Raw genomic sequence first — 8,573 nt, forward strand, 5'->3', positions numbered from 1 at the left:
CCTCCACCCTTATCTGCGCTTTTGATGAAAAGGTTTTCTAGGTTTTTTAATGAGTTGATGGCTTTCTTTTCTACCAAAGGTAAATTATAGGGAATGAATTTTTTCTTAGTTTTCAAGGTGTTGAGGTCATTATTGACTAGTTTCCCAAAGGTAACTACCTCTGGGGGCACCATAGAAGCTGTTGGCAGAAAGGTGGAAGGAGGCCTAAACGGGGTATTGGCTATAGCCAAGGGAGATGGATTCAGTTGGAAAAATGCATCCAAGCGTACCTTGCGATAAAATCTTAGAAGTTCCGTTTGGAGCTCTAAGAAGTCGGTGCGGATGGTAGGTACAAAGGACAGACCTTTACTAAGCAACGAGGTTTCAGTACAAGAAAGATTATGCTTGGACAGATTAAATATGGGGATGGCTTGTGACTGAGACATTGTAGACTCTACCATTTGTAGAATTTTTGTCTCGTCTGACGTTCGCCCGGAGGGTTGTGCCAGCGAGGAACCCGTTTGCCTCGGCCCTTTGCAGGGGTGTTGGATTGGCCCCTGTCTAAAAAATTATTCCTATTTTGGAGGGGGTTTCGGTTAGAGGGACCAGGGTTGTCACTGGAGTCTGAGTTGTCGGATAGGTCAGCGGAGGAATCGGAGAACCCTACCAATGTTTGGCGTTGATTGAATCTACCCCAGGGTCTTGAGTTGCGGGGGTTGGAGTATGCGCGTTCCAGGTAGAAGTCTTTCTGAAGATAAGGATACGCTGACTCAATGTGAAAAGATTTGATGTCTTTTTTCACTTTGTTAGTTTTTTTGTTCTGCTCGATTCTATAAAATTCATCAACAGTTTTCTGGATTTGATCTAGAAGTTTCTTAGAGTCAGGGACTAAGGTATCGTCCTTGATTTTTTTCTCAATGTCCTCGATCTCAGTTAATAAGGTACTTAATGTCTCTGTGGCTATCTCTATACCTAGAACCAACCAATGCCTGGAACAAGTAGTTCCATTCGTCAGCTGGGAATTGTGCAGCACGCTACAGGAGTAGCTCTTCAAGTTCCTACCTTGCCAGGACCCTTGGGCGGAGTGACTGTGTCCCTGGAGGTTGGCCGCAGAGGAGGTGAGAGGCACGGCGAGCGGGACTGCGAGGACCAGCATTCCTGCTAAACATCGCCAGCTGGTTCCTCTTCCCGCCCACGCCGCGCCCCCTCCCAGTGCCACGCCCCCCTGCCATTCATAAGAGTCCCTGGTCACGCGCATCCGGGCAAAGACCGGGCAAAGAGCGGGCCGTTTTAGGCCATTAGAGGCCGGCAGAGACCGGACCGGGCCCCCCCTCTAACGTTGTGCCTGTCCCAAGTCTCCACCCCTGAAATCACTAGCCTGCGGTCCCCGACTGTTCCCTCGCCATGGCTACCAGAGTATCCAGGAGCAAGGCTGCTCAACAGTGCTCTTGTACACTGGAAAAATTCTTTCCCAAGGCCAGTGCTGCGGTCAACAAAGGTCACACAGTGCCAGACACTCTCCCTGAGGTGAACACAGAAAATCTGTCAGTGGGCCCCTCGGATTCCTCTTCAATTGATGTTAGTACTCCAATACCCCTTGACGCTACCCATCTATCACTCATGGATAGTATTGACCAGACAATTGAGTCAGTCCTCCAACAACTTAGGACCCCGTCAAACTTACAAAGGGATAGTGAGTCCTTGCGTCTCTCCGGGGTGGTGGAGACCACTCCCTATGTGAACTGTGCGGAAATGACCAAGTCGCAGGATGGGGGCCAAGTTGTAGTGCTAACGGAACCCGTAGGCAGCAGAGTGGACCATCCTCCGAAAAGGAAAAGGTCAAGGAAGCTAAGAGGGGCAAAAAGGGCTAAAGTGGACAAAACCAATCCAATACTGGATGTCAGCACGGATATTTCGGCTTCTACCGAGATCACTTCCCCGGGAATTGTGTCTGACCAATCAGGCTCGCCATTAGTCACAGTTGTACCAGGGTGTTCTGGGCCGTTTATATTTGGTGGAACTCCACCTAATATCACAGATGCTCTAATTAGTTCAATTACGGACATCCTTAAGAACCTATTGGAACCCTTATCTGCTAAACTGGACTCTATAGATGTTAGACTCATGGCTATAGAAAACGCATACAACAGAAATAGTCCTAGCGGGGGGTTGGGTCCAAGTGCACAGACGGCTCCTCGGGAACCTGTGGGGAATAGACCTCCTAATGCTGGAACAAGCACACAGGCCCAGACTGGGGCACATCACAGCATTACAGGTAGTCATGTCCCCCTAATGCCCTCTTCACAAACGTCTAGGCCCCCTGTCCCTGCACCTAGAAGATCCAAGCAACCGACACCACCCCAACCAACGAGTGAGGGGTGTGCTACCAATGAATATACCGGTCGTCCCATTAGCCCTAACACTAGGCGTAGGGCGGTCAATCTGCCCCCTGAGGCAGTGCCTTACACAGCGATTATGGTGGGAGTTCCTGAGCTCACTGGTGACACTAGAGAGCCACAGGACTCACTCCGTAATAAGGTAATTTGCTGGCTCAACAACAACAGGCCCCTCCCTCCCAACATCAAAGGAGATGTGTTTATGGTTAGAAGGATCCCATGGATTGGAGTCACCCCCAAGAACAGGGCGGGGGACTGTATCATAATCAGCTTTAAAAGCCCACTGGTTGCCCCTTATATTTGCAACTGGCTGGTAAGGCCGGATAAGTCCAACATAGATTTAGTATCCCTCTCACACTTCTACCCAAATGTTTCTAATCCAGTTGTGGGGAGGGAACAGAGCTGGACTAGAGTGGGCTACGCAATAGATGGTTCACGGTACAGACCCAAGCATAACACACTTCCCGCTCATGGCAATTTCATTCATCAGAACAGATTTTCCTGTCTTGACCAAGTTGATTGACCACAAAGGGGAGATATACTACAACACTCAGAAAAACCTGCCCTTGGGCTTCCAGACAGGGGGGAGGGTATACCTCATCCCGCAACTGACAAAAGGATCCAGGTCTCTGTCAATGAGGGGGGGACCTCCTTGGGAAGCATCCCAGTACAAGCTGAGGAATCATCAAGCACACTCATCGCTTCTATATTGCAATCAGTGGAGCTTGCTGTATTACCCACCCCGTCGCCCACCATAACCGGTTTGGGTGATCTGGGCAATCCTGCACATGACATCCCGCCCGTATCAAGTGAAGCAGGTTCGCAACCTCAAGGTCCAGGGTTGAGTATTCTCTCCTGGAATGTGGCAGGCATCACAAATAAGGTGGGCACCCCGGAGTGGGAAACCCTGGTTAATAAAAGTGATATCCTCCTTTTCCAGGAGACGTGGGCAAGGGAACCACAGTCTAGGAGGGGGTATGATATTTCTGAAATCCCGGCAAAGTGGAATGGGAGGGGGAGACCTTCGGGTGGTGTAGCAATCTGGGTGGCGAGCCACATTGGGTGCCAGGTGGAAAGGATGGACACACTCTCACAGGACATTCAGTGTGTGCTCCTCAGATGGCCCGGTAAAAGAACATGGGCCATTGTTAACGTTTACTCACGACCTGTCGCTGTGGGCAATGAATCCCCCACCCTAGTCGAACTCTCATCTTTTCTAGGACAACTGCCAGGTGACCTGAAAATAGTGATGGGAGGGGACTTCAACTGCCACTTCGAACCCCTGGAGGGTCTAATGAATGGAGGGTGCCTTTACTGCCGAGGGTGATCACTGGGGAGTTCCACCTTCCTCCTCACCTCACCCCAAAGCTTGGTCTCCATTGGCAGTACAACTTACTTCCCTCACCTTGAACTTTGCACTGAGGGCGTGCAATGGACGCACCCCTTCTGACACTCCTTCGGTGTGCACATTTAACAAAAAGGGCCATGAGTCAAGGCTGGACTACATATTCATAGACATTTCCTTGTGGTCTAAGGTTCAAGATTTTAGAGTGGTTCCGAGGACAGATAGTGACCACAATTCCCTTGTGCTGGAGATCCAGCATCCAGCCCCTGCAGCAGGGCCGTCAACTACTGACACCGGAGTCGACCAGGGGGACATACTCCTCACTACATGCAGGCGTCGGGTGAAATGGGGGAAGCTGGTTGACAAAGAAGATGTTATTAACAAGTTATATGGCATAGCACTCCCCAGGTTCCAGGAGGTGGATGCTCTCATTAACCAACTAAGACCCTCTGATTACAATGAGAGACTATCTGGCATTCACCAGGCCTTAGTGAGGGACCTTGCAGATGTCTTCAACCCGGTGGTGCCCTCAAGAAGGAAAAAGACTCGTACCCCGACTTGGTACACCTCTACTTGCAGGAAAACTAAATCTGAGTTACTTTCCGCCATTAAAGAAGGTAGTGACAAGGCGAGGGTTGTAGCCCTTAGGAGAGAGTATAAGTTAGCACTGGCCAATGCAAGGGCAGAGTGGGATTGGAACCATTGGCACGAACTGACTGAAGCCCTTAAATCCAAAGATTCTAGAAAATTCTGGGCCCTGGTAAATAACGGAACAGGGGATCTTATATCCGCAGTAGAACCCAATATTGCCCCCTCTATTTGGGAGGCCCACTTCGGGGCACTATATCAAGAAACCACTCTATGGCCCGAAGGGATGGCGGCGGAGTCCCCCTGTCCTCCAGATATGGCCCTGGAATTCTCCTTAGGTGAGGTGAAGATAGCATTGGAGCGCTTAGCGCTGGGGAAGGCACCGGGGCTGGACAAGCTACCCGGTGATCTTTTCAGACACCATCCCGACATCTGGGGCCCGTACCTTCTTATCCTTTTTAATGCTATATTAGGAGGTATGGCGGTCCCTTCCTCTTGGTTAGGGGCTGAAATAGTGCCGATCCATAAGAAAGGGTCCCCTCTGAGTCCAGCAAACTATAGGCCAATTAGCCTTATAGATGTCCCCCAAAAGCTTTTTGCGCGTCTTATTTTGAACCATCTATTAGACTGGGTAGAGGATAACGACATCATGAGTCCCTTGCAGGCTGGCTTCAGGAAAAACAGATCGACCATGGACCAGATCTTCCGCCTCGTCCTCCTCTACTGGAAGACGGTGAGGATCGAGGGGGGAAGATTGTACATGGTCTTCGTGGATCTGAGGTCAGCCTTTGACCTAGTCCCGCGCAGGAAACTGTGGGAGGTGCTGGAAAAGTTAGGAGTTCCCCCCCAGCTATTTAACATCTTAGCCAGGCTGCATGAGAACAACTATGCGCAGGTCAGGTGTGGGAGAGATGGCAATCTCTCATCCAGGTTCCCTGTCCGTCGAGGGGTGAGGCAGGGTTGTGTCTTGGCACCGACCCTGTTTTGTTTATTCATCAATAATGTCATCTCACACCTGGAAAACGTCAAGGACAACGACGCCCCATGTTTGGCAGGTAGGAAGGTACCGGCAATTATGTTTGCCGATGACACCCTCCTCCTTTCCAAATCCCCCATGGGGATCCAGAGGATCCTGGATGGATTTGGTCTTTTCTGTCGTCAGCACGGGTTGGAGGTGAACACAGAGAAGACCAAGTTTATGATCTTTAATCCACCAACTAAAACTAGGCCCAATCCCACCCTGGGGACTGCCAGCCTTGAGAGGGTGTGTACTTTCATATATCTGGGGGTAACATTGCAGGAAAATTTATCATGGGACCGCCAGATAGTACGATCTAGGGTCAAACTGTCCCAACTGTCGGGCGCAATCCTGAAGGTGGCCAATACTTCTTCCTTCAAGCCCATAAGTCCGGCCCTTGAAACTTACAGGACCCAGGCCAAGGCAGCGGCCATGTATGGCAGTGAGTTATGGGGGCATAAAGCGGTGAAGGACTTATCAACAGTTGAAAATAGCTTTTTAAGGCGCCTATTAGCTCTCCCACGTGCTACGCCACTTCAGCCGCTGAGAATGGACATGGGTCTCCCCCCTATTGCAGAGGAGCTTGTGTCAAAGCCAGTGAAGTTCTGGCACAGGCTCTGGTCTACGAATGAACTTCATCACTATAGGGAGGATCTTACCCACGTCATGAGCTTGAACTGTAGTGGCAAAATCCCCTGGCTCGCCTTTGTGAAAAACGAACTGGTTGCCATGAATCTCCGCGACCTCTGGGAGGACCATGCGCGAGGCTGTCAAACAATCTCGCGCAAAGCCCTGTCACAAATCTACAAAGACAGGTCCCTTGCACATTTGATGGACGCTCAAAATAGCGGCACCCTAACTTTGCGATTTTTAGAATCCAAAAATTCATATGTCTTCGAACCTTTTATGGATTTTATATTCCCCATCCTGGCGAGGAAACTGTTTGTTCAATGGAGGCTTGGCACACTCCCCATCAACTCATACACCTGCAAGTGGACCAATGGGGGCGATAAAACATGTCCCTGCTGTAACAGCTATCTGGAAGACGACCTCCATATCTTGTTTGTGTGCCCCGTATATCAAAGGCCCAGGAAACATTGGATAGCGCCGCTATGTAAGAACCTAGGGTTCAGAGAGTATGCACAGGCATACAGGATCCTGAAAACCAGTACCCTGGGCCATATTGTGTTCGCAGTTTCCAAATTTCTTATGGCTATATGGTTGATTAGAAAGAAAAAATCCTCTGAAGCCCCCTGAACTTTCTAGTGTTATTATAATTCCTTCCTCGCTGGGAGAGTGAATTTTATTCAATGTATTTAAAAAAAAATGTATTTTAATGTATGTAATGTCTTGCACTGCATCTTTTATGGTCTATATGGCCGAAATAAAGAATTTTTTGGATTTGGAATATGTGTAGTTCTAAGAAGGTTGTGTCATTGAAGTTCCCATTCCACACTGTTAACACAACCCAATTGAAACGACATCATTTGTCCTCTGTCACAACACTCTCTACTAAGGTGAACATGTGTACATTTACTATGTATCAAATGTCTCACACAAAAGTAGAATGGAAACAATGTGGTTCAAAGTTGGGAGAGATGTCATCACATATATCCATATAACATAAGACCACCTAGGCCTAGGGACATGCTCACTCCTGATTGGTGTATTCACCAGTACCAATCTGCCATAGCATAATGTTAAAGTTTATGAGACTCAGGGAATCTACTGTCCATGAAAAGAAGGGTAACCCCGGGACGGCTCCTCCATTAGGGCAGAGGAGCATTGATCCACTGTTTGCTCACTTATGTATTGCTGAGTGTACACACTCACATATGACCTCAACATGTCAGCATTACACTACCTGCTGCATACCAGCAGTCACCTAATGAAGCTCCTTTATTCCACATGTGCATGTCACATAAATGTATACTCACACTTCAACGCCATGGAGCATCACATTGTGAGACAGTATTTTAGGTACTCCAACTATGTATGTCATTGCCTCATCATTTGGAACCAAGTTATTACAATGGACAATGTATTTGGGAATGTGTGACACACCCACACAAATCTACACACCCCTGTCTGTGGTTACACATTACCTATATTCACATCACCATTCACAAAAGTCCTTGGCACACTGACCACCGCATACAATCATGATGGACAGAGACATCAAACAATGTCGATCCATAGCGCTTGTAGCAAACACTTGTACACATGATAGTAAAAAAAGAATTTGTTACACACATAGAAACAGCCAATCACATGTAAAGATTGTTTATGTACAGGAAGGTGTCCCTTCCTACACATAAACAATCACCTCTACAATGAAAGCACCCTTGCAACATGGTGCAAGGGTGCCTGTGTTGGTGCTATGCAGCTTTTATAGTTTCAGTGCTAGGGAAAACACAGGAGTGTGCCGTATTTTTGAAAATGCGCACATCCCTGCATTTAATAAAATGTCAGAACATGGCGTTAACAATTTTGGAGTAACACCACGCTCCAACATTTGTTTGTAAATATCTCCCAATGCATCAAACTGTTTGTCCTCTCTTAGTGTAAAAAGCTCCTGCTTGTGACATGGAAGAGATCTGCAATTAGTGAGACCAATATTCCATTTAGTGGCTTTATGATCATCCTCCGTTCTTACCAATGATAGGTTACAGGGGGAGCAGTGAAGTCCTAACAGGGGGCAGGCTGGGAAAGAAGACTTAGGCCTGAGCCCCCACCACTGAGCGACACCTCCCTGCAACACCCATCCTCCCGCGAGCCGCGACTGCAAACTTTGCTGAGTGACCTAGTGTCCGTTTTTAAGTCTCATCTACAAAGGCATTGTACAAAGGGTGGGGAGTCCGTAAGCTCTGAGTCACTGTAGATATAATAAAGTGGCAAACTTAAGTGTCAGAGGTGGTATTAAAACAAATTCTAGGTTAGCTTCTGAACCACTCGGTCACACCTCCTTAAAGACTTTCTCTGGGCATTGAGGAGCGGGATTAGTGTACGCGTTGTTTGCTCCAACATGATTAAATGTTTAATTCCGCATTTTCTTAACTTTTGGGTTGTTCTGCAGCTGGAGCACAAAAAAGATGAAAGTCCAGATAGCTTGGGCCTACCCCCGAGTCAGGCAGGTGGGGCATGCAGCTACAGCGTGCATCGCCTTACATGGCCTTAGGATCAGGCCACTCCCCAGCACCACCCCTCCACACAAACTCCTCTGTTGTTTTAGCAAAAACAATTTGGC

Source organism: Lissotriton vulgaris, unplaced genomic scaffold, assembly GCF_964263255.1.
Source record: "Lissotriton vulgaris unplaced genomic scaffold, aLisVul1.2 SCAFFOLD_1667, whole genome shotgun sequence".
NCBI lineage: Eukaryota > Metazoa > Chordata > Amphibia > Caudata > Salamandridae > Lissotriton > Lissotriton vulgaris.